The sequence below is a fragment of the Lissotriton vulgaris genome, chromosome 4_1, assembly GCF_964263255.1.
Source record: "Lissotriton vulgaris chromosome 4_1, aLisVul1.2, whole genome shotgun sequence".
Lineage (NCBI taxonomy): Eukaryota > Metazoa > Chordata > Amphibia > Caudata > Salamandridae > Lissotriton > Lissotriton vulgaris.
This window is the reverse complement of record NC_141691.1, coordinates 1,782,103,545-1,782,129,519: the sequence shown is the minus strand read 5'-3', so window position 1 is coordinate 1,782,129,519 and position 25,975 is coordinate 1,782,103,545. Positions and strand designations below refer to the sequence as shown.

Genomic DNA, 25,975 nt, shown 5'->3' with positions numbered 1-25,975 from the left:
AACTAGAGGTAAAGAATTCCACAGGGCTGCACCAAGGTACGAAAACGATCAACCGCCTGTTCTAAATGTCCTTATTCAGTTGGTTTTAGCAAGGGCTAGTATATGGGATCTCATTTTGCATGCAGGCTTATAAAATTCCACTCTGGCCTGTAAGATCTCGGGTCCTGAGTTGTGAGCAAGGCATAAAAAGTTTGATGCTGGCTCTTTTTCGCATAGGTAGTCCGTGTAAAGTAGCGAAGCAAGCCGATGCAGAACTAAATCTGTCCATGCTACAGATTAGCTTGGCGGCAGCATTTTTAATTAACTGTAATCTTGTAAATTGGTAATCAGCCATGCCTACAAATAGGACGTTGCCATAGTCCAGTCTACTTTTTGGAAGAGCCTGGACTATGGTTTTACGTCAAGCTATCGGAATCCATTTAAACAGTCTTCTCAAAAGCTTAAGAATGCCAAACCATTTACCACAGGTAGCCCTAACATGTTCTTGCATGGAAAGGCAATCATCAGTAGTGACCCCCAGGAATTTGGCCGATATCTTGGGAGTGGGCGTATCATCAATATGTCTGGCCACCAGGAGCCATCCCAAATCAGATGTCCCCTACCGAATAGCAGGATCTCTGTTTTATCTGCATTTGGCTTTCGACAGTGATTTGTCATCCATACTGCTACTTCGATGAGGCAACCACATAAATTGCTTGGAGTCTCGTCATGTTTCTCCCCGAGTGATATAATCAGCTGGGTGTTGTCTGCATAAGAGATGACCTCAAAGCCCCATTTCCTTACAATTTTTACTAATGGAGAAACAGACATTAAAAAAGATGGGGCTCAATGAGGAGCCATGGGGGACTCCACAGCTGGAAGAAAAGGAGAAAGATCTGCGAGTACCCAGCTGAACTGTCTGCGTTCTATTCTTTAGAAAAGAGCTCAAAGACAGAAGGGGTTTAAGCCAATTTCATGACGTTTGCGAATCATTAAGCTATGGGAGACAATATCAAAAGCTGAAGACAGGTCAAGTAGGATCAGTAGGCCTTGCCTTGATCAACTACTGACCTGATATTGTTCAATACAGCAAACAGTGTAGACTCAGTGCTGTTGTTAGCATTAAAACCAGTCTGGGAGGGATCCAATAGCTTGTTGTTTTAAAAAAAAAAAAAAGAGCTATTTCGCTACTCACTAATATTTCCAGTATTTTTGACATGTATGGAAGGAGCAATATAGGCTGGTAATTAGAAAGGGGGGACACATCAATCCCAGGTTTTTTGACCAGGGGTAGGAGTGCCGCTTCCTTCCAAATCTCTGGATAAAGTGGCTCTGCAAAGAATTGATTACAAAAATAGAGTAAAATTGGGACATAGTATAATAGCTAGACAAGAACAAATAAAACTAGGGCAGGGGTCAAAAGGGGACCCGAATTTGACCTCCATCATCAGCTTTAAAACCTATATTTCTGAAACTTTTACAAAGGCTCCCTGATTAATGTTAGCATCTGAGCGAGGGGCATAAAAGCCTGTGAAAAATCAATTAGAGATGATATTATGTTTATGATATTGCAATGCAATCATCCTAGCAGTATGTACAGTTGTACATTTAGTGGCCATCAGCCAAAGATCGTCTCTTCTATCCTGCCATCACACCAATGTTGCAGTCTTATAATCATAAGAAAGTGGATTATTAGTTGAGAATGATGCAGGTCCTTCTCAAATAATAAGTTTGCAATCTTCAGTCTACGGGGAACTTGTACCGCAGTCGGCAGGCAGGCAGATAACAGACATCACCCAATAAATCAAGTCCAAACATTTATTTAAACAGTAGCTTGTAAGTGCCTGGGTAGTGTCTTGCGCAAAGCAAATATGAATGGAAGAACAGAAAGTTATTGATAGATGCTCTAGAGGACACAAGGCACGGCCACCTGCGTGCCAGAAACAATCTCATGTGAAACACAGAGAAATAACTAATAACAACACTTTGTCCCCGAGCAAACGAATAAACTATCAAAAGATTAATATCTTTTCAAATTTCAGTCCATAAAGAGTCCTACAGAAGATGCAAATTGAAGTATAAGTTCTTTATTTTCTTAATGCTCAAATTCGAAATAACAAATTCTGGGAAATGATCCTGTGTAGTTGGTATCATCCAATGTAGCCAGACAGCCGACACATGTTTCGTCTTGGGCACAAATCACCCAATGACTTCCTCAGGGCAAGTAATTCTAAGGGAGTTATATCCTCACACCTTGGATGGTCCGTGTTCAGTCCCATAAAATAGAAGTCTTAAAAAAGGACCAGTATTTGAAGTCCAGGCTTAAATCGCAATAGGCATTCATGAGTCTTGTGTAGACTAACGCTTGGAAATCCAATGATATAGTAGTAAATCCCGGTTCTGGAGAGTGCTTCCGCCGTCTATCTAGCGCCGTCAGTTACTGACGGCGGGAGCACTCTCCGGAACCGGGATTTACTACTATATCATTGGATTTCTAAGCGTTAGTCCACACAAGACTCATGAATGCCTACTGCGATATAAGCCTGGACTTGAAATACTAGTCCATTTTAGGTTTCGCCTGGCATCCACTGCGCAGCAGTGTTCGCGCAGGCAAAATGTTATGTTAGACAGTACGGGGCTTTGTCCCGTCTCTCTCTTCTATTGGCTAGCTCCATAAATGGAGGCTAGCCATTGGAAAAGAGATGTGTAAATCTTGGCGGCAGTAGATTCGTGGGTGTTCCGCTGTTTTTTTCGCTCTCCGCCCCTTTGCGATCGTCATTACAGCGGTGGGCGGTGTTTTTTTTTTTTTTAAAGGTTTGTTTTGGCCATTTTGAAAGTGTCATTTGCAGGGGTGGGTTGCGTGATTTCAGTTTCCTGGCTTTGCTAGCAGGTAAGCAGCATTTGCACTTTGTATGTCTATCCCGCCCCCCCTCACGCTGTCTAGTGTTTTTGCAGACTGATTTCTGCCACCGACCACAAAACACTGCTCTAAGCTCAATCGAGTTAATCTTGAGCTCATTACATTTGAGGAAAAGCTTTTTATTTAACTGCACAAACCGTGGGCGGCCACCTTCGACAGAATGCGCGAGCCCTGTGAGCACAGCTAGTGGCGAGGGTTAAAGCTTTCTGTGTCCTCAATCACCCTCGGATTCCAGTCAGACTTCCTACGGCGTCTCGCAGAGGCACGCATTCCACATGTAGCGCCACTTCCAGTTATGGACAATGAATTCCTAACTACCAGTCCGCCCTATCTCGCACAGCACACTGCCATTCCCGACGCAGGAAACAGACACTCACAAGATAACGTTGTACCACAGATTGCAGAATGTGAAATATGAACATCTTGCTCACGACGCAACTGCATTTCTGATTCTCCATGCGTGGTGCGTTTGTCACGACCCTTCAAGTTAAATATTTCCTCACTCAGCGTGCGCGTTTACACCGACCTAGTTTGACTATCCACCCATAATCCTGTTTACAACGGTCCATCAAGAAATCAAGAACCCACAGTAAAGGGTCCAGAGACCTAGCTTGTAAATGTGGTTACTGCATGATTTATGTCAGTGTTTACCAAAGAAAACCGCTCGGTACTACCTACTCGTTCCTCACCCGGCATATGCGGCCGGGTGAGGAACGAGTAGGTAGTACCGAGCGGTTTCGCCAAGAAGGAACAAAGCTTCCACGAGGTGATCCCGCCCTCGCCTGAGACCATGAAGTGCAATTAGGCACCGATCCATATACAACAGTAAGATACAAATCGTATGTATAATACGCATGTTTTAAATTAACAGCGCATCGTGATATAAATCCTATTTATTTAAATAAAGGAGTGGTATATACAGGGCTGGACCCTGTATGGTCCTGATGAAAAGCTTGGGGAGCTTGAAACATGTCGACCAAAAAACACTGATTTAGCCCAATTCAAGGTTAAATGACAGTGTTACCCCGTTTTAATATACCAAACTAGGAGCAGAATAAATTGTTGAGGCCCACTAGCACGGTATTTTTAATCACACACCCACTCCACCACCACAACACTTCACACCACACATAGTCTTTGACAAATACAGTGCTCCTGCGTAGTTCGCGAGTCGCAGCACGCCCCTTTTCGTAGAGAACTGGGATGGCCCCAATGATGAAGCATGTCACCGTGGGGAAACCCCGGTGAGTGAGGGGACTCTAGAAAGAAATTTTTCTTTCTTTGGTAAACACTGACATAAATCATGCAGTAACCACATTTACAAACTAGGTCTCTGGACCCTTTACTGTGGGTTCTTGATTTCTTGATACGTAACTGGAGGCCGACCTAGTTTTGTTTATCCTCCTTCTCCCCCTTTTCCTACTTATTACAACGGTCCATCTGCAGCCGTGGGCAGCTGAATCGGAATGGCAATAATGTTCCGACCATTTTGAGCCCTGGAGCGGAGGGCGAGCGAACCTACTAAACTTGAAGCCGGAGGCGTATTGCGATGGCAAGATGGCGGCTGCCGTACTTGTGCTGTTTGGCCGTAGCTGCTAGGAACCTGTGTTGCAAGTGCGGGCTGCGAACCCCCCCCCCCCCATCCTGTCTTGGGTGGGATTGATGCTGAAGGCAAGAGGGAGTTGCGGTCGAGTTGGAGCCGTCAGGCCTGGATCGGGGGTACGAGATTGCATGAAGATACAAGCTGAGGTGAGCAGTGGCTTTGAGGGGTGAGATAGCGTAGGAGCTGGTATGTGGGCGTGGAGAGCCCTGATTGTGTTTGCAGTCCGCCTGGCGTGCCGGCGAGGAACACCTGTATGTACCATTCCTAGGGGTGAGTGATCCGGCAGCTAAAAGGGCCTGTGAGCTCTGAAAATACTTGTGGTGGCTTATCTCCCCCCGGCGGTCATAGCTGGGCGTGCGGTCTAAGTGTGGAGTGGGCTAAGGAACTGCTTCTGGAGGCCACACGAGCACCTTGTTGACTGCAGTGAATAAATAGCATATAAAAAGCCTGGGCCTACTTGAGGTGCACCTGCCAGCAGGGGGGAGTCTGGAGCTGGTGACTGCGGCGGCTGCATTGAAGGCAGGCCCCTGTGTACCCAGCGCCGGAGGTGGTGAGTGCGGCGCGGCCTAGCACAGGTTAATGGTGGCAGAGGCGGATACAGGGCGAGTGCGGGCGGCGTACCGTCAGCTGCAGAAAGGTGCTGGGGGGCGTGGGTGGCGCCGGAATTCACTGCGTGCGTCAGCACCTATATACGCATTGAAAACAGACACGCTTTGCGCCCTTAGTTTTAACCCCTTACTCCCTCCACACACTCACCTTTGCTGGCTCTTGGAATAATGCTCTGGGGCTCTGTGTGTGTGGCTCTGTGTGTTTGTGTGTGTGTGTGTTTGGCTCGGTGTGTGTGGGTGTCTGGCTCTGTGTGGGTGTCTGGCTCCGTGTGGGTGTCCGGCTCCGTGTGGGTGTCCGGCTCCGTGTGGGTGTCCGGCTCCGTGTGGGTGTCCGGCTCTGTGTGTGCGTGTGTGTGTATTTGTGTGTGGGGCTCTGTGTGTGTGGCTGTGTGTGTGTGTGGGGGGGGGGCTGTGTGTGTGTGGGGCTGTGTGTGTGGCTGTGTCTGTGGCTCTGTGTGTGTGCAAATGCAATAGGTCTCGCATTTGCGAGAGATTAAGCTATTGGCATTGTAAATGACAATGCCATTTATTTATCGGTTTTCAAAACCAACATATAAATAAAAAATTTGTAATTTACAATGCCAATAGCTCTAACTTTGGCAAAGGTGAGACCGTTGCATTGTAAATGCTTGTTAAGACTTCTATTTTATGGGACCGAACACGGACCATCCAAGGTGTGAGGATATAACTCCCTTAGAATTACTTGCCCGGAGGAAGTCATTGAGTGATTTGTGCCCAAGACGAAACACATGTCGGCTGTCGGGCTACATTGGATGATACCAACTACACAGGATCATTTCCCAGAATTTGTTATTCCGAATTTGAGCATTAAGAAAATAAAAAACTTATTCTTCAATTTGCATTTTCTGGAGGACTCTTTATGGACTGAAATTTGAAAACATATTGATCTTTTGATACTTTATTCGTTTGCTCGGGGACAAAGTGTTGTTATCAATCATTTATTTAACTTGTAAGAAGTAAAAGTACATTACGCACACACTGCTCAATAATATACAGTAGTACACAAAAATCTATAAAATAGCAGGCAGAAATACCTATGGTGACACCCTCCTAACAGTTCATACCTCCTAGCGAATCCTGACCCCCACTCCCCCAGACCATGATACCCCCACATATACCAGATGCAATATAATGAGGTGTAGTTATCAAAATGCAGGCCTACTAGTTTTGTCAGGGTGCCACCACATCAATAAAAGCAGAAATATGTATTGATGAACCACTGTAACACCATTAACACCTCTAAGGGTGGTATCCATTTACAATTCACTGCATGATGAAAAGTGTTTTGCTAGTGCGGTGCAGCCACCAAGAGTGGTTTCTTCAGGCCTACTAAACTCTACATTTTACAATTCCTGGGGTGCCTGCTTTTTCCTGCTCTCCCATCTCACATAGGAACTGTCTCCTGTATGGGTGCTTGGAGCTTCTCTTGGGCCTTTCTCTGAAGTATCTCCAGGAACTCAAGACAGAACACCTGTCCTGTCTGCATCCTCCAGGTACCACGGCCTCCTTGAGAGCCTGAGACAGCAGAAGTGATGCCCCCATGCTCTCTTTCTGCAAGGCACACATCAGCAGGACCAGTCCATGATGATCATGGGGAACCTTCTAAACCTCCATCTCAGCAGGTACATTACCTACTCCTTGAGAGGGTGTAGGGTTGGCCCAGCGCCACTAGTCCTAATCCTGGATGCCAAATGAAATCTGAAGTCCTTGAGTTAATCTTTGCAATGATGCCAAGTGTCTCTCCCCTCTTCCAGCTGGGTATTCCTCCAGCATCGCTTTTCCCCAGGTCCAGAATGTTCTCCAAAGTTTCACACCTTTAGAAGGGGCTGGAAATCTACAGAAGGTAATGGTATCTGCACAATCTTAGGTTGACAAATTACTCCACACCTGCCCCAACCCTCTGGCACAGAATTGTGGGAATTTCCCAACATGGGCTGGTCAGGCGGTCACTTGAAATGTTTCCTCTGCAAGCCTAAGCCCCAACCTCACTTCCACAGCTGCTCCTTCATTCAAAACTTCAAAAGGTAGCCCCTCCTGTAACTGTGCTCCAGAGTTCTTTCCACTTTAATCTCTCGGTGGAGTTGAGCCTTCTCAGGCCAGCTGCAGTGTGAAAAGTGATCAGCACATGCAGATTCTGTTCGCACCCTCTGCAGTCCCAGGAACAGGCCTAATTGCTAGCAAATGACGCAATTGTATGGGACATCCTTTGATCTTCCAGCTGAAGCAAAGCACCGCAATAGGGTGATACAAATGGTCAAATATGATAGGAGTTGAGTCAGAGAAAAAAATAAAAATCTTGACGCGCCACAAGGAGTGCAGGTATGTGGAAATTAATGCGAGATCTGCATTTAGTATCCTGATTTACCATTGGATTTGTTTGTCACGTTCGTCTCTAGGCCTAACTTTGGTAAATATGCACTTTGGTGAGTGAAGAACTACAGAGAATGTGGCCTAACGGTAATGGCGGTCGACCTCAGAGCTGGGGAACCGGGTTTGAGTCTCGACAGGGACGCTCAACATTCTGTGATTCTGGGCGAATCCCTTAATCTCCCCGTGCCTAACAAAAAAAACGAATGTGTCCGTCGGTAACGTATCTGGTGCTCATGTAAAGCGCTCTGATACCTCCGGGTCTAGTTTACGCTATATTAAACTCCACAATAAATACAAATGTATGTATTTGCACTATCAATGCCCACTCATTTTAGAAGGCATATCCGTGTCAGCACCAATCCATGAAGGGTCCCTTTTGTGACAGACAGCGCTGAGGCCGAGTTTGGCATAAGTCTCACAAGCTCAGCCTTCACATGAGAGTACATATGTGTGCGCACATAATCACATGAAAACAAGTCCTCCTCTCTTACCCTGGCTGCAACGAAGCAAACCTTATCTAAAACGGCAGATAAAGTTTACAGATAGATTCCGGCAGAATGATTCATTCAGGGCAAAAGTTCATAAACTAGGTGGTCCAAAAAGTAAAACATCCATGGGTATTAAAAGGGGCGGAAACCACTTCTCACAATAGTATAACCAGATAGTGATTGTTAAGAATGGCATATTAATTTTGGAGGAGAGTACCCCACCAACATAATAAATCAACTCTGGTTAGGTCAAAATCTAGTTCTGAGAAAATCACTGCTGAACCCCTGGTAGCTATGGCACAAGCTGGAGGTAATCCCCAGAAAAGTGCATGTTAGGTTGAAGCTGTTCCAACATCATTAAAGTCAAGAACAACACAAGAAGGGGCACCAGAGAGCAGGTAAGCAAGATGGCCGCACCCAAGTGAGGCTCCTGCCGTATGGGACACTAATCCTACATAATCCTGCCCTTAATGAGACTACTAGTGATCATTTTGGCTCTCATGAGATGCTAAACGTGTACCGTTGCCGGGTTGAGTGAGTGAGAACACAGATTACCGTGGAAGATATGTAGGTTTGAGTCCTGCGGTCACCAAGGTTTCGGCCTGGCAGGCCTTACAATGTGGAAGCTCCGACGATGCTGACAGAGGAACTTAGAACAGTCTCCTTTTAGAAGCAACCAAACACTGCGGAGTGGCTCGTCTTGCATTGTGGACCCAGCCGCTATGGCTAGCTGCCTTGGGGACAAAGGGCTGATCTGTGGCAATGAGTTGACGCTGAGTGGCGTGTGGAGGAGGAAGGCGGCAGCCCAGAAACCGGCCAGGCTAGGCCGCGAAGACGCTGCATAACATAAGAGCATGAAGCGGTTTACCCAATTATGCTCTGTGGTAGCCTTGCAGAGGAATAAGAACGCGGAACTTCTGGGGGCCACGGCAGGGAACCCAGCCTGCGAACCAACGACAGGAGTGAGTTGCGGATCTGAGCAGGCCTGTCCGGTGACAGAACGACTAGGAGCCGGCCTCTCAAATGGACTGGAGATCGGCCTTCGAGAGGTGAGTGACTGCTGTGGGACAATTTTAATGCCAATCCAGAGAGACAGACTGAAAAGAGAACGAAAGGCCTGCAGCCATAGGCATGGGCAATTGCGGACTCCCCTTTCCAGTAGGTGTTGTGGTACCTACCAAGCAAATCTGTGGGAGAGGCCTGTATTAGGTTTTAACATTCTGCCATAAACAGCGAGTGCTATATCAGGAGACCAAGCTTCCTACATAAGCTTTTTCCTACTGGCTTTTTATTAAACTGCTCCCCTCCAATGGAAGTGGGACATCGCTGTGGGGAGAATAGAGGGCAAACAGGCCAAACTCCCCTTTGGCTACAATCGGCCATCTAATTAGCCACCTTTTCCATATAGGGTAGAGGTGGTTTGAATTCAGCCCTTACGCCACATATACAACCAGCTGTGTGTCATCCTCATAGGACACGATCGATAGCCCAAACTCCAAGACAATTTTCACCAATGGGCGTATGTATATATGTTAAACAGTGTAGGGCAGAGAGATGAGCCCTGAGGGACTTCGCATGTATCTGATAGATCATTTCAGATTAAGGAATCCATCTGTCTATCACTCACAAAGGACATAAGCCATTGGAGGGGTTTGCCCTGGATGCCGACCTCCCTCAACTTATGTGTCAGGGTACAGTGGTCCACTGCATCAAAAGCCACACTTAAATCTAGAAGCAGGATTGTGGCTGAGCACCATTTATCTAATATTCCCTTGAGCTCCTCGGTGACCACCAGAAGGGATAATTCTGTACTGTGTTGTGGTCGGAAGAGCATCCGAGTCTTGTGCAGAATGTTATTCTCTTCCAAAAAATGTGAGAGGCTATGATTAACATGTTTTTCCACTAATTTTCCCAGATGGATAGCAACAAGACAGGGCAAAAGTTCCCCAATGCTGCTGGATCTAGATGGGGCTTCTTCAACAAGGGCCTCACAATTGCATGCTTCCACTTCTTTGGGACTATCCCGGTTTCGAGGGATAATGTGAGGAGTTCTGCTGTGGTTGAGAGAACGGAGTCCCCGCCCTGAAGTAAAATATGGGGGCTGATGGATCTTGGGGGGAGCCTGATTTAATTTTGCCCAAGAGCAGCCTAGTATTTTCCTTATTCAGGGCTGTAAAGTGATCTAAAACTGGTGCGGCTACCAACCCTGTGTGTTCAGCTCCTGGATACTGGTCTGATTCAGGGAAATTACCCTGCCATGATTTATATCTTCCAGGAGAGTTCCCTTGCAATGAATTGGAGATATTATCTACTTCATTTGTAACAAATGCAGCCAACTCATTACATCTCGCCTTTGTGATTGATATGGGGAGTTACCTTCCTCCATCGATGTCATAGATTTGACAATCTTAAATAGTTCCTTGGGTGAGTTAGCGGCCATGTTCATTCTCTCCTCAAAGTGCTAGGCATGAGCTTGCTTAATTGATGGCACCCTTGTACTGGATTTTTTGGGTGGGGCATAGGATTCATTCCAGTTCCTTTCAAGTTTCTTACAGTCCTTTTTCAGGGAGGGTAAATGACTGTTAAACCAGGGGGGTCTTTTGGTATTACATTGAGCCCCTGGTCTGGATCTCTGAATACATTGGTCCGACGTTTGATTGATCCAATGTACCCAAAGCATGTTGGCCTCATCTGGATTGTCTGTTAAAATAGGGGTGGAGGCCTCCAGGGTCTTAACCCATCTTTCAGATGTAAGCTTAGGCCAGCTTCTGCCTGGATTCAAGATGGAGTTAGATGACATACGTGTAGATGTTTTTATAAATGGGAAAAGGATAAAATAATGGTCTTACCAAGGAACTCTGATAGGTGTAGTGATCTTTGGGTCATTGGAAAAGATGGGATTGAGAATATTCCCTTTCTCATGTGTAGCAAAGCCAACTAATTGGATGAGTTGCATAACTCTAGATCTTGTAGAAGCCTCTTGGTGGATGGGTTATTGGGTTCATCTATATGTATGTTAAAATCATCAAGCGTGGACCGGTGCTGAATCGTTTTCCCACCATTAGGCTGGCTAGGGAGTCGTGGAGGACATCTATAGATGTGCTACATGGCCCTGTAGATGAGTATTTACGAAAATGAACAAGTGGGGAAAAATGTTATTCTAAATTGCAAAATGTCACAATTTATCATTGCAAGGGGTGTAGTGGAGCATCTAAACACTTCTTTATAGATAATGGTGATACTGCATCATATTTTGTCCACCTAATCCTATTTACAGATTCCCAGGGGGAGAACCATGACGATATCTGTGGGTCAAGCTCTCTTTGAGTCAGGTCTCTGTGATAAACAGTACATTTAGTTGTTCTTCCTCTACTAAGAGCCCAATCTCTATTTTATGCCCTGGGAGAGATCTGCTGTTAATTAGCCCCGTTTGCCATTGTTCATTCTTCCTTTGTGTGCCCTGCGATTACCTTATTACTGTTTATGTGCTTTTTTAAAACGATGTTCACTGGATGCAAACCTCATTGTCTCCTCTTGGACTGTACGGCTTGAGGGTGTTGGCGCACTGGGCTGCCGGTGGCATCCTAAATTGCAGTAGTACTTCTGCGTTCAGAAGGCTTGGGTGGGTCTGTGGGGGTTCGGGGAGGGTTCCTGGCCCGGGTCAGGCATGGTCGGGCACAGAAAGGCTTGTCTTTGGCACGTCCGCAGCGCACCCGCGCCCCTGCCATCATAAATAGGCATGGCTGTTTGACACCTAGAGCACCAACCTTTCCTGACTTGCAGTTTCCTCACTGCCCTGGTCAAGATCTGGTTCCCCCGCACCTTAGCAGCAGTCCTTCAACTCCAGACAACAAGGTATTTAAAACGTTAGATGGCAGGTTCCGTTAGCAACACTAATAAAAACACATCAAATTCAGATTCAAAATAGTAGCGTGATTTTTAGAATATTCCCTCACATTAACATGTGATAATTTGTTCCTCAGCTCCACGCTCTCATCGCTATGCACTATACCTTCTTCTGTACCCGTCTCCTGTACTGGCCTTTCTTTCTCCCCTTCTCGCTATACCGGTTTATGTTCTCTCTCTCTAACATCTGCTCTTATTTTACAAGATTTATAGAAAATGTGGCGCATTTCTTTAAGCGCGCTTCCTCGACTGCTGCGGAATGTCTGGCAGTGACCTCTCTAGCTTTGGTTTGGTATTAATGTTGGTTGGGATTCGCCAGCAGGTTTGGGCCGTTGGTGTGGGTGGGTGCAGAAATGGTCTCGGGAACTGTTATTTTATTGGTGCACTTTATTACTGTCCACTACTATGTAGTTGTTTTTGATATGCATGCGCTGTTTTGAAATCCCTGGGCTGAAGGTATATACACAATTGCTGACCCATGACTGTGCCAGACACCTCCGGCAGCCCCATTTACAATCTATTGAGCTGGAACGTGCAAGGATTGAGAGACCCAGGTAAACACAGACACATACTTGGGTATCGCAATGTTCGAGGAAACACACCTTGACCAGGCCGCACAGGTCACCTATGCGACAAAATGGGCTGCCCATAGATGCTTTGCCTCATACTCTACTTACGCCGGGAAACAGCCATCCTGACAAAAAAAAACCATCCCATATCATCCCTCAACCCTCTCCAAATCTGCAATGGCGCTACTGCATGATGTGGGGATGCCTTGTTTCTTATTAACAAAAAATACAGTTGATGGACAGAATGCAGAACAATGTCTTACATTCACCCCAGTACAAAGATCTGGGCCTAAATCCATCATTTTTTTGCACTCCACACCACCCTAGGTCAGACACTGGCTATATGCAAATCTGCCTTGACCCTGTGCCTCATGGGAACAGTCCAGCCCGAACTACCAAGCCATGTCTTTCCTAGACCGGAATCAAGCATCCAAGGACCGGTTTCTGGCTATCAGCCTTCTTCAACCTGGATAGCTTGACTCCAGTGATGTGGAGAGCCTGGGACTCATGTCTGAGCATACCCAGTCCACTTGGGGTGAAAATTGCAAAAAACACAGTTTTCTGTCCATCAACTGTTGTTTTTGCATTTGTCACCCTGAGTGGGACGGGTATGCTCAGACGTGAGTCCCGTGCTCTCCACACCACTGGAGTCAAGCTATCCTGGCTGAAGACGGCTGATAGCCAGAAACTGGTCCTAGGATGCTTGATTCCGGTCCAAGGGAGACATGGCTTGGCAGTTCGGGCTGGACTGTTCCCATGAGGCACAGGGTCAAGGCTTATTTGCATTTGGCCATGTCTGAATTGGGGTGGTGTGGTGAGCAAAAAAACGATGGATTTAGGCCCAGATCTCTGTACTGGGGTGAATGTATGAAATTGTTCTGCATTCTGTCCATCAACTGTTGTTTTTGCATTTGTTTCTTATTAAGGAACGATGGTTAATGACTACGGCTCCAATACAGATGATGCTTTGTTCCATGACAGGCTATGGGGAATCAGCCTAGATACTGGCTCCACGCACTTAATTTGGGGAGGAGATTTTACCAGGTCCTCAGAGAATAGTAGAAACATTCATAACTTACCATTAACTATTAGACACTGGTGGGCACTTAATCCTAAATGCAAAGAGGGCACATTTCATTCTAATGTACACTCCAGCTGGGCATGCATGGACTACTGGCTCCCATCACGAGGCTGGCTCACTAAAACGGAGCAGTTTGAGCGCACATTTTCTGATCACTCTCCAGTATTGTTGCAACTTAAAGTGCAGATATCTATCTCCCCTTACCAGTCATGGAGACACTCCTTCATAACATTATTAGACGCATGCTTTAAGGAAGAAGACAGACAGGAGATCTGCGACTTCTTTACCAGGAATCTCGACTCAGTGCCAAGCCCAGCTGTGGTCTAGGAGGCCTTTAAAGTAACAATACAGGGCATTTGCAAAGTGAGGTGGCATTCTGTGTGACATTCAGGGGACACTTTGGAATCCAGAGGCGGATATGAAGATAACCGAGACCCAGATTGCAGTTTCTTCTGACGGGAAGATGCAAGCCAAACTCTGCGATCTGGTCTCTAAGTACCAATAGGGGGCAGAGCGACAATGCCTATTTCGCACTACGTACTACTGCTCTCGCCAATACAGTAAGGACAAACCGCCAGGAAGAGCTTTGGCTCAGACTGTGCACGGTCCAAGGTTCTCCAACTACATTTTGGTGGTGGGGATGGCAGCGGGCTCGCACAGAGACACAGCACAGACATTCTTATGACCTTTTCCACTTACTATTCTGTGCTCCATTACATGCGCAGGGACCAGCCGGCGGATGTGGCCTATCTGGAGAATACTGCTCTGGCTTGGTAAAATTCACAGGGAGGTCCTTGTGGCGGAAATCAGGCTGCGCACCTGCAGATTTTTAGAAATGCTATGTGAGAGCGCTTGTCCCTATCCTTAAAAAAAGTCTACACAAAAGCAAACACTATAGGAATCCTTCCACTTTCTATGCATGAGACTACGATGATCTCCCTCCTCATACCAGGAAAAACTGCAAACAAATGTGAGGCGCATAGACCCTTATCCTTAATTAATTGCGATGCGAAAATACTGGCAAAAGTTCTGGCCAATCGACTCAGCCTACTGATGGATAGGCTGGGATTCCTATCCACAAATCCACGTATTCTCACGTATTACTTGACGCAACGTGCCTCCATTTTGAAATCAGGCACAAAGTTTAAGACCACTACATGTCATCGTGATTTAGCGTGTTATTTTCTTTGCTGTAAAGATCACGTTCGCTGAGTATCGATGATGCGCACATCTTTTTAAAGGCGCACAAGGGATTTCAAACCTGCTCAATCTATATTATTACAGCAACATTGTCTGTTATAGTTTAAAAAAAACTACTTTATTGATGAAACGATTGTTTTTTCTCTTATGCGCATTTCTAACCTACTCAATGCCTGTTGAATTTTGATTGTCATTTTGAAATATTTTAGTGTAGTTTTCGAAATTGCCCATTGTCTCATATTCTTCAAATTTAATGCGCACATCAGTTTTGTATTGCCATCTTTGAAATTTTCATTGAGTATCCAATTTTAATTTTGACTAAAGTCAATTAATATTCACTATATTTCATTATTTCATTATTATATATAGTTATTGCAACTTTTTCAAAGTTAATTCAAATTTTATTGTTATTAATAGGACACAAAATATTGCTACTCCTCCACATTTTTTGTCTGAACCAGGTATTCCCAAAACAAAATGGAAACAGTGGTTTAAGGGTTTTGCTAGTTATATTATTGCATTAGAAGGTTCTAAATTTGAACCTGTCAGAAAAATACCACTGTTGTACAACCTAGGTGCTGAAGGTAAACGTATTTTTGATCATTTACCTTTAGTCACACAGTCTAGTGAAACTGATCGGAACGTCTATAAGGAAGCCGTATGAAACAAGTGTTGTTGTTGAAAGACACAAGTTTTACACTAGACGACAATACGAATTTGAAAGTATTGATACGTTTTTAACAGAATTGAGAGTTTTAATTGCAACGTGTGAATTTGATGGTAATATAGACTCTTATCTTAGGGATCAACTGATTGTTAATTGCTTTAACAAGAAAGTTCAGGAGAGACTTCTTTGTTGTAGGGATCCCTCTCTAAAAGAAACACTTTAATTAGCTAGAGGTATTGAAAGATCAGTTGTTTCTCAAAAGGAGTTGAATAAAAATTGACAACGTTTGTGAAGCAGTCTATGCTTTAAGCACTAAACCCAAATTAAATTTCAACAAAAATAAAGATTTCAGTAAAGATTTAAAAAAAAAAAACATTGTTATAGGTGTGGATCCTCCTCTCATCTTGCTAATATAAAGAATTGTCCTGCTCTTGGTAAGCTTTGTATTAACTGCAAAAAGCATGGTCATTTTACACGGATGTGTAATAAAAACCCTATTAAGGTTCATTCAATTGAAAATTTAGAGGATTTACCAGAAAACAACGTTTGCACAGTTAAAACTACAAAGAGAATTGTACTGTCCATTGACTCGGATTTAGATGATGGATGGATGGATGGATGTCATGTTTATATTGGTGATGAGGATGTTCAAGTAACTGTTGATTCTGGTTCTCCAGTCACTTTTATACCTGATACATTGTTTCATAAACAATGGAACACTGTACAACTCTTTTCTCCTGACATGCACACAATTTCGTTTTTAGGGCATAACATTGACATGCTTGGATTTTTTCAAGATGCTATTACATTTGAAGACAACATTTTATGTAGCTAAGAATGGGTACAATTTTCTAGGTTGGAAAGATCAAGGGAAGTTTGGCATGGCTCTAGGACCTGGTACCTCATGCCCCATTTCATTACTGGACATTCTAGTTTCTAATACTTCATTGCAAGTATTACTTAGCAAAGATGATTCCTTGTTTATTGACAAATTAGGGTTGGTGCATAATTTTGAACATAAAATCATATTAAAAAAAAAAGACGCTATCCCAATTATCCACAAAGTTAGAAATGTACCACTTTGTAATAGGGATCAACTTAAACAACATTTGGAGAAACTTTGTTTAGATAAAGTCATAGAACCTATTAACTCGTCTGAATGGGTTTCTCAGATTGTTGTCAAGAAGAAAAAGGACTCTAAAGACATCAGGCTATGTGTTGATCTAAGATCATTAAATAATAATATTCTTATTGATTGCTTTCCCTTACCCAAAATCCAAGATATGTTAGCCCAGTTAGGAGATGCAAAGATATTTTCTTGTCTTGACTTAAAATCCGCTTATCATCAGGTGGAACTCACTGTAGACTCTCGTTTTCTGACATCATTTAACACTCCATTTGGTGCTTACAGATTTTTAAGGATGCCTTTCAGCCTAGCATCAGCTGCTTCGGTATTTCAGAAGTTAATGTTTAAATTGTTTGGTAATTGCAACAATGTTCTTGCATATCAAGGTGATATCTTGATATACTCTAAAAATTCTGATGAACATATCAAGAAATTATCTGAGGTTCTTGAAATACTTGAGTCAAATGGCTTTATAGTCAGGAAGGAGAAATGCAAATTTATGGTGAATAGTGTTGATTATCTGGGTCATCATATTTCTGAGGCTGGCATTTCTCCTATTCAATCACAAAGGAGGGGCGAGGGTCAAATAAGTTTAGACTCTGCCACCCCGAACCCCCGGGGACCTATAATTGTACACACTAGAGGGGTGGGTAGAGTAAGTAACAAAACAATATATACTAATACAACAAAATAGAGAACGCCCCAATGGGGCAATTCACTCTATTTGAAAAAACTGCCCTCACTCACATACCAAGGTATGTGACATGCTTCATCATTGGGCCTGCTTACAATACGCCCTGGTGTACCCCACACAGGGCGGAGCATAAGGGAGGGGGAAAAAATAATACATTTCTCTTAACACAACATATAGACAAAACAGAATGAACAAACACAACACTTAACACATCAGTATGGTGAAATCGTGCAAACACCAAGTGTTTTCAACCGAAAAGTGCGACAAAAATGTGCAGTATGAGGAGTGATTTAAAACGGATTAAAGGTGTCAACCAGAATACAACCTTTATTAAACTTTTCTTGGCACCTCTACCAGGATTAAAGGAAAGTGAACAAAGGATGGGAAAGCGCCTTCAGGAGATAATTAGGAACCTCAAGGCTTCCCTCCTACCACTACCAGAGTCAACATGTTTCAACCGCTCTTGATGCGCCTGAAAGGTCACTCCGGTCTTCTTCAGGACCGTCGCATTCGGTATCACTCAGGGTTCCCCCGTATTTCGGAGAAAAATTACCCCAACAGGGAGGTAGGTCCAATTAATCCATGCCAGTCCTGTAAAATATGTGGAGAGTGTCCCCTCAAATGCGGGAGAACATTCGCAAGTTTATGTCATTTATGTACTCGTACTGGTGTCTGGTGTAGAGGACGCTAAAGAACACAATCGTTCTGAAGGCTTGTCCTGGTTTTATCATTCACGACCCGTGGCACCGCGTAGATGGCATTTCTCCTAAACAAGACCTTGTCAAAGCTTTTACTGATAGTCCATGTCCCACAAATAAAGATCAATTAATGTCCTTTCTTGGGATTTGTGAGTATTATTCAAGGTTCATTGATAGTTTTGCCCTTCAAACTGAACCTTTAAGAAAATTGCTTAGAAAAGGCGAACAATTAATCTGGGAATAGTCTGAAAATAAAGCTCTTGACAATTTAAAAAGACTTATTGTGAATGCACCTGCCCTACGTCCTTTCAGAGATGACATTCAATCAATCGTCACGGTGGATGCTAGTGGTGTTGGACTTGGTGCGGTACTTACACAACTGGCAGATGGTATTGAGCACACTGTCGGTTTTGCATCTAGATCATTGTCGCAAACTGAAAGAAGATACAGCACCATTCAAAGGAAAGCCTTAGCTTGTCTGTGGGCCTCTAAACATTTTGAAACTTTCTTGTGGGGAAGAAGATTTATTCTAGTAACAGATCATAAACCTTTAGTCTTTTTATTATCAAAAAAAGATCATGATAAAGTTAGTCCAAGATTAACAAGACTACTTTCAAGAATGTTTGAATTTAATTTCGCTATCAAACACATACCTGTTGGAAAAAACACACGCGCTGATTTCCTGTCCAGATGTCCATTACACTTAGAAGATAATTCAATTTTTCACAATGATGACACTGAATGTGTTGTTGGTTTAATGGATGGTTTATTTGTTTCTGAAGGTACCATACACAGTGCAGAATAGTTAGATTGTGTGACAATGTTCAAAATTTTACTGAAATCTCATATCATAAATGGTTGGCCTGATGAAAGAAATTTAGATATTGGTTTACGTCAATATTACAAAGTTAAGGATGAACTTACAGTTGAGAATAATTTTGTGCTGAGAAGAACTTTATTGGTTCCTCCAAGTAAACTCAAATCACAATTATTAAATCTAGCACATCAAGGTCATCTTGGCATGACTGGTACTAAGAAGAGGTTAAGATTATGTTACTGGTGGCCAGGAATGGATACTGACGTAGAGAATTTTGTGGAGCGTTGTACAAGTTGTTCGGAGTCTGATAAATCCTTGAAACTTCATATGACTCCTCTTCATCCTGTGGAGTTTCCGGAAAAACCCTGGGGGAAACCAGGCATAGATTTTATTGGACCTATGTACAATTTGAAGCATAACATGAGGTTTGCATTAGTCATTGTTGATTATTTCTCGAAATGGGTGGAGTGTAAATTTCTTTCTGAACCTTCTACGGAATCTGTGATTAATTTTTTGAATGAATTATTTTATAGAGAAGGTTTTCCCAAATGTATAGTTTCTGACAATGGCGATCAGTTTAAATCTCATGGCATGCGTACATTTCTTTCCAAGTTGGATGTTAAACATATGACAGTAGCTTTGTATAGTCCTCAAGGAAACAAAATGGCGGAAAGGGTTAACAAAATGTTGAAAGACACTATACTAGCTTCTACTCAAGGTGATTCTATCCAAAAAGCTGTTCAGGAGAGGTTATGGAGTTACCATAACACACCACATTCCACAACGGGCGTTACACCTTTTGTTCTTTTTAAAAAAAGTTTTGGATCATCTAAGCTTAGTCCAAATTGGGTGTTAGATCAAACTAGATGTGCTCAAAAATTGCCTGATATAAGTCTTATACGTGATAATGTTATAAAGAGTCAAAATATAATGAAAGCAATGTATGACGATAAAATGCAGACAAAATAATTACAATTTAATGTTGGAGATTTTGTAAAAGTTAAAAGACCTGTTAGAAATAAGTGTCATAAATCATAGTTTTATTCAATCACTAGAATAATAAAAAGTTTCCAAACATGCTGTTCTAGTTCAAGATGGTAAATGGTGGAGTAAAAGAAATGTTGTTTTGGTAAAAAAAACAATTACGAGAGAATTCTCAATCTCATACGAGTTACAATGGCTCAGATGTATTCTTTCCAAATTGTCAGGATTTAGCTTCTTCTTCTTAAAGTAATCCTATTCAACTTTATGGTGGTGGGGATACTCAACAGAGTTTGACACCTCTGATTTCTATGGAGAACAATCTGTATGCCAGTGAAAGTACTGTTTCCAATGATACTACAAGTTTTCCAGTTCATGGTCATACTCAAGTAAATACTTGGAGTGATTCAGCAAAGTTTCTTGATGATGATGCACAAGGAAGTTTGACATCATCAATTTCTACATCTTTGAAGAACAGTGTCGGTTTTGATGGAGATACTGAGTCCAGGAGAAGTAAACGTAAAACTCATGCTCCATCCTATCTTAAAGATTACATACAATAAATGGGTTTTTTGGGGGGCGGGAAAAGGGGAAGATGCGTTATATTCTATTTTACTCTTTGGTATTGGAATGTTTCGGGAAGATTCTGTGTAAGAGATTCGAGGCTTGGCAGTTGTGCTGTGCCTCCGATTCAGGCTGGGGTGTAGGAGTGTTGCAGTGAGGATTTATTAATAAAGAAGACTTCAATCATCAATCTGTTTTCATCGGAAAGTACCCTGCAACAACTATTTATCTAAAAGATTGCCTCCTCCGCACTTTACAGGGATGGCGTACCGAGCAACTGAAAGGCATTGCTTCTTTTAGAAACCAGATAGCCAAAAAATAAAGCATATTTCTTGTAGCGCAATTGGCCTTAAATCATGGTTTATAGGAGGGATGGCATACCGAGCAACTGAAAGGCACTGCTTCTTTTGAGCCTCTACATCTCACAGGTTAGTGATGAGACAGTATTGCAAATGTGATCCCTTACGAAGAACACATCATCAACATTATCTTAGAATGTCACCTCTTCAACATTACTAAGATAGAACAATCTGCCTTATTGGAGCCAAAACATTACGTATTGTATTATTTTTAAGATACATTGATTTGTTAAGATACATTGATTTTTTTACTTCTATATTAACAAAACGTCTTAATATTTGAGATAATATTCATATGGAATACTGAAACTCATGGCCAGCAAGCGAATGCAAAAAAAGCCAAATGGTATTGGTTAAAAATCCACTAAGAAATTAATGAAAGGTGATCAAAATGGAAATTTACTTCAATGCTCTTGCTGTACTCTTGTCAAGTCCTTGCAAGCACAGCTGGTCCTGAATCTATTTCCCAAAGAGGCATACAAAAAAGAGCCCACTAGTTTTGTGTTCACTCGAAGCCCAACAGAGTAGTGATTATCAGGTAGCAAGTGCTCCAGCATTTGGTCCAGCACCTTCAGTTAGTTGGATGCTTGTGCCTCATACAAGTATGGATATAATATAAGCCTTTGAACATTAGACAAGGTAGCACATGGGCGGCCTTAGAACATGTGCATCCAGTTGTTGGTATAGTCCTTGCCATTTGGGTTGGTGTGGCGGCAGAATAGCACAAAAGTTTATGTACCCAATGTCACCCACATCTGTGCCCTTCTGCTCTAATGGGGGGTTTCTCTGTGTCTGAATAGAACCTGTGGTGTCTTGTGGCTGGCACGTCAGGTTTATTTGAATTTCTGTACAAAGAACTTTACAGTCACTACATCATTCTTAAACACTGTGCTGTATGCAAACCACTGACTCAATCCATTTTGGCCTTCAAATACATTGTTTTGTCATCTCTTTCTCACTTATCATCCTTCCCTTCTTCACGGAACTTGAAATGTTTCTCAAACAAGTGCAAAAGAGTTTTGCTGCAGCATATCGATCCACCTAGTGGACTACTGCATCCTTATTCGTGGGAATGGTTCGTAGATCATGTACCAGGGAGAAATTGTATCCTGGTTCACACATTCTGCAGTGGCTCGTCAGCGCTGTGCTCCTGTAGATCCTTAAATAATTTCAGGCATGTTGATCATAACTTTCATCTGCATTAACACTGGAAATGTAATGAAGGACTGCCTCAAACTCTGCAAATCTCACATCAGTTAATGGCGTGTTCCCGGCCTGCGCGCTCTCCAGATTTAGGCTGATGCTCTTCTTGATGGTAATTCTATTCACCTCCATTAGGAAGGGGGGGGGGGCGGGAGACACGCAAGGGCATCACAGCTGTGGGGGGGGGGGGGGCGGCTGTGGTGAAGTGGTCTTGGTTGGAAGAGGCGTTTAAGCCTAGATCGCTGTCGTTTCCATGTGACACTTTACCACCTAGCACCCACTGCAGCGGCTTCCTCTCTCAAGGTCACAGCTAGGGTCAGGTGCAGAGCATTCGCAAACACTACCAGGATAAGGAATAATAAAGTATCAATGCCATAAACGCATCAGAGGAATCATTAATTGGATAGAACATATATTTTAATATTGTTATCTGGCTTTGAATAATGTATCTACCCAAGTATTATTGCGCACGTTTTTTTCTCCAATATATACATTAGTAATTAACTGATTAAAACTATTACTGGCAGCCGCTACCGGAAAATGATTCATTGTGTGAAAAGAATGACATCGGTTTTACAGGCCACAAAAAGTAAGATGTCAAAGAGAAAACCGTGTACGTTTAGATTGTGAATACTTCTTTGACCAGTAGGTGCTCGACGCTGGCAAGCTACACAGCACTATGTAAACAACTATGGACTCATGGCAAGGTCATGTGCTTGCATTTCAAGGATGATGCATAACTGCGTGTTTTTCTTGTTATGGATGCCAGGATTCAAGGTTATGCAGCTGCGTTTCCAAACATGGGAAATGAAAATGGATTGGATGATTTCTGGTCAAGTATTTGGAGCTCATATCGAAGTAGTGCAGTTTTTATTTCCCATTACTTCAAGCTATGACCAGGCACCACCCCACCGCCCCCCACTATTTTCCAATGTAGCATATCACTAAAGAAGAAAACATTCCGAGCAATAAGTTCCCACACATGCTCCTAAGAGACTAACCCTTTGCGCTAAAACATTAGGTGTTCTGCCCACAGGGGCACTACTAGACTCAAACTTTGGGGGGGTCGGGGGTTGGGATGAGCGACATTATAGCCGTGTCAAAATTACCTTTGAGGAGGCTCCCTTTGCTGTTGTGGGACAATCTATAACATAGGGGGATCATTCATTAATTTGTTACATATTTGTATATTAGATCTAGTACAATGTAGAATCAGGTTCTACTCTATACGCCAACCTATTCTTTCCAAGCATCCAAGCACACTGGGCCAGTTATATCAACCTAATTGGACCTAAAAACAAATATTTAACAAGGTTATTGAATATCCTTGAGCAAAGGAAGCCTTAGAAACGGGGTATAAAATAGTGAAGGGTAAGCACATTTGAGTTGCTGTCCTGTTGATGCAGCATTTACCTGCACACAATACTTTTATGTTATTGGCAGAACAGGATGTTTTGATAATAAATACCTCTCGTCTGGTGAGGAATGCCTCATGTCCAAGCTCTGTATCGCATTATCAGACCTGGCCTGGCAGTTCAGGCTGGACTGTTCTGACTGGAGCAGGGTCAAGGCTGATTTGTATTTGACTGGGTCCAAACTGAGGGGGCACAATGGTGGATGAATTGGGATGCGCCCGAGTGATTGCCAGTGGCTGAGATTAATTCAAGCATTCCATCCACCAACTTGTGGTTATTGCAGTTGATGCCCTTTAGTGTGACGGGCACGCACAAATGTGGGTTCGGTGCTCACAGTGCCACTGGAATCAAGCTAAAAGTGGCTAATGAGCCCATGATAAGGGTGAAACCAGACCTAGGTTACTTGTTTTTCATTTTAGGGAGGACCTGGCCTAGCAGTTCCGGGTGGAACGTTCCCGTTGGACCAGGATCAAGGCAGATTTGCATATGGTTGGGTCCAAAATGAGATAGCATGGTTAGTAAAAAATTACGGATTTGGATGTCGTCCGAGTGATTGCCAGTGGCTTAGATTAATTCTAGCATTCCATCAATGACTTTGTTGTTGCAATAGGACAACAGGAATGTCTTGGGTAATACTCGCTACATCCTCCTTCTCTCAGCCCTCCTCAATATGGCCAAATCCAACAAGAACTTCTGCATCCTGGGAACCTTGAGCATCTGGTGTAATAAATCAAAACACACCCAAACTCGACCCGCCTTCTTAAACCGAAGAATCTAAACTTCTTCAAAACTGTCTCTTCAAAAAACGCACTCAGCTGGCCACACAATAAATGAAAATATTTCCCCACTAGGATTCGTGATCACCTTTCTGCTTCCTTGATATCTCAGTTGTTGCCTAAGAGAAGAGAAGGCTATATGACTTCAACAGTAAAGACATCAATGGAAAAATTGAAATTACTGCAGTGACAAGCTCTGCTTCCAGATTTACACAAGGATCTACAAATTGGCCATGAAAAAAAACGCAAAAAGGACGCACCTTCTATTGGAGCTCCAAAGCATATTGCCCTTAGAAAGAAATTGTCAGGTGTCAGGAATGTAAAGCAGGGACAGGTTAACATCACAGAAAGAGATAAGTATAAGTGGAGAAAGCAAACAATGCAGGTAAGAGATAGATCAGACTGCAGTTCTGAGATGCACCCACAAGTACCAGAATTAAGAGGTTTGAAGAGAGGCTGGAATTGGTGAAGAACTAGGCACTGAAAATTGGGAATAAGAACTAGACCACAAACACGATCATTTAAACACTTCAAGGTCGAACCCACCACTTCTGGGCAGTCTAGGCAGCAGCACTTGTCAGTGTGAAAAACTAAAGTTACTAAATCAACGGGAGCTCACGCTATGGCACAGAGCAGACAGGCTTAGCTTAGAGGCAGTGTGTAAAGAATGTATGCAGTACCAAAACAGTAATAAAGTGAAAAGTAAAGAAAAATCCCAAATTAATTCAGAAAGATATACAGTTTAAGAAACATAATGACACCAAAATGACAAAAACACAATAAACAGAACAAGGGATAGGATTTCTTTTTAAAGCCTAAATATAAATAGACGCATAAAGTGCTAAATGCAAACTTTGGTCGAATGAATCAGGTTGGACCGTGACCTAGGTAAAATTTGAGGCCAACTGAGATGAGCGTGGGGTGGCTACAGAACCCAGGTATGGCACGGTCAGGAGTTTTACCATCAGTCTCTGAAATGGAAGTTCTATATCTTCAGCAGGTCAAAGCAGTAGGCTGTGTCAGAAGAGGGAGCCATGAGGTCGCCTAGTCGTTGGACGAGATCCTGGTAAAGCTGTTGACTCTTGGCAGAGAAACTCCAAGCGGTAGGAATTCTAATTTTACACTCAAAAGAAAGTTCCCCAGCAGACAGATATTTTGGAAAAAAGTTTCCAAGTACCATGTTTTTTGGTATGTTAGAAGGAGTACACTTCGACAAAGCCAAATGTTCCATGAAATCAAGAACAGCTCTTGGGGGTCAAGACTCACTCCAGCTGGACAACCACCAGGGTCCAGGTCAGGTCCAGATGATATTGGTCAGCTGGAGAGTTGCAGAAAAAACCTCTTGTATCTTGTAGTTTGTTGTGTCCTTGTAGCTTGAACAGGAGATCAGCCGTATAACCTTTTTAGTCCATTTCTGGGTCCTGGGTACAGAAGGGAGAGCAGGTCTAGTCTTTCAGGGCTCTTATCAGCTCTCAGAAACAGGTTCAGTCTTACTCTAACTTTCCAGCTGCCCAGTACTCTTTTGACGAGAGTAATGTGGGTGCCAAATTTATGTAAGGCACTAGCCTGTGTGTAGGGGGTGACTCCTAGCCCCTCCCTAAACAATAGGGTAAAAGTTCTGACGGTAATCTTATACAGTTGTGCAGCATTCCCTCTGTGCCCTGCAACAAATAATCCCACAATGCTCCTCTCTGCCTAAATTCAAGATGGTGTAACCCTTCTTCCTTGGTGTACAGCCGGTGTACCCCGCCCCAGAAGTGTGGCTAGGAAAATCAGCAACTGCTCTTCTGTAGTCACTCCATAATAGTAAATTGGGTCTTTTAATACGTTTTACAAAGAGTCCAAGAATGTAACTGCTATCTCTTTCCAAGTAGGAGATAACTATTACATTTAATATTGCATCCCAGTATTTTACTATGGAAATGCAAGC

At 43.2% G+C, this 25,975-nt stretch overlaps 1 protein-coding gene and 1 pseudogene across 5 annotated transcripts in view; both read right to left on the bottom strand.

Moving 5' to 3' along the window:
* The window catches only part of OXR1 (oxidation resistance 1), a 1,826,889-nt gene that overhangs the window by 620,759 nt on the left and 1,180,155 nt on the right, over positions 1-25,975 (bottom strand). The gene's annotated exons all lie outside the window — the stretch shown is intronic.
* Positions 21,246-21,986, bottom strand: LOC147724557 (actin-related protein 2/3 complex subunit 2-A pseudogene; annotated as a pseudogene).